Source organism: Apteryx rowi, unplaced genomic scaffold, assembly GCF_003343035.1.
Source record: "Apteryx rowi isolate R43461 unplaced genomic scaffold, aptRow1 scaffold_302, whole genome shotgun sequence".
Taxonomy (NCBI): Eukaryota; Metazoa; Chordata; class Aves; order Apterygiformes; family Apterygidae; genus Apteryx; species Apteryx rowi.
The window spans coordinates 95,529-96,797 of record NW_020449442.1 but is presented as its reverse complement, the minus strand read 5'-3'; the positions used below and the strand labels follow the sequence as shown (position 1 = coordinate 96,797).

Here is a 1,269-nt window from a genome sequence, read left to right as displayed (position 1 = left end):
TGAGGCGCGGGGCCGCCGCGGCGCCCCCCCGCCGCCCCCCTCGCCCCAGGGCCGCCTGCGCCCCGCGGCGGGAGGGAAGCGGCCATCAACGCTGAAAAGTCACCTGCGATGCTCTTTAAAAAAGGTCCACGGGTTCTTTGGCTCTTTTAGCTGCTGTGGTGTTTAGAATCACTATAGACAGCCGATTCAGGGGAGGAGTGCTGTGCCTTCTTTCTTTTTCCTTTTTCCTTTTTTCTTTTTTTTTTCCTCCTGCGTAGCTGGTTCAGTTGCGGTTTCGTTTCTGTTCGCTCTGCTGCGTCGCTCAGGCAGGGCGGTGGTGTTTCTGCCTTCCGCGATGTTTTGGGTCCGTACCTGACAGTGCCGCGTCAGGGGGCGGCGCAGGGTGCTTCCCGGGTGCTGCGTGAATTTCAGTTTCACCCTTTGTCGCTAAACCCTGGTATTTCTCACATACTCATGCCCTCACTTTTTTACTTAAATAGCTCAGATGAAGATCTTTTTTTTTTTTGCCACTGCCCTCATGTCACTGTTACAATAAATGGAAAGTAGTCTGTGCTGCTTTTGTAAGGTGCTGATAACCTTATGAGTTAGGCATGATGTCACTTAAGCATAACCACGGTGGCAAAATAGTCTAAAGAACTGTTTTTTTTCCCCCCATTTTTTCCAATCCTTTTTTGGTTCTTTTCATTTCCCATTTGGAATTACCACCTTCCCAAAGCTTAGAAACCTGTTTTCTTGAGCAATTGATGTATAACAGATACCAACCTTTTGTTTACAGGTTTTGTTTATTGTTGTTTTCACTTTCTTAGGCTTTATCAGAATTCCAGAATTTCACTGGTTCACTTGTTGTAGGCACTAAGCATATTCCAAAAGTCTGTTTAGTGAAATTGATAAATTTACTTTGTTGGTACATTTTATACTCTTAATAAAAACGATTAATGTATATTCCCTGTTTATTGTCATTTGAGCTTTTTTTTATAATGTTTCTGTATAACACGGAATAGCTCCATGCCACATTTGCATTCTGTCCTTGCATCTTTCAAAATCTTGCAGTACTCAGAAGTCGTATGGTTTATTTCTGCCATTCCCCTCCTCTGTACCCAGTTTTACGTGGGTTTTGTCATCAGCTGGATACCTATGAGTCAGCTTTATATTCTTCAAGAATATTCATCAGATTGTTAGTATGGATCTTAGCAAAATCCCTCTCAAAATCCAAAAGACACCAATATACCTTTCTTTACACTCTGAATGTATGCTTGCATAATGCCCTTA

General features: G+C 43.3%; 1 protein-coding gene across 1 annotated transcript in view; it reads right to left on the bottom strand.

Moving 5' to 3' along the window:
* Positions 1-922, bottom strand: part of TBK1 (TANK binding kinase 1) — a 31,176-nt gene extending 30,254 nt beyond the window's left edge. Inside the window, exon 1 of the mRNA XM_026070054.1 lies at positions 104-922. The gene's annotated coding sequence lies outside the window, so the exon portion shown is untranslated. The remainder of the gene's footprint in view (positions 1-103) is intronic.
* Positions 923-1,269: the final 347 nt, after the last annotated feature.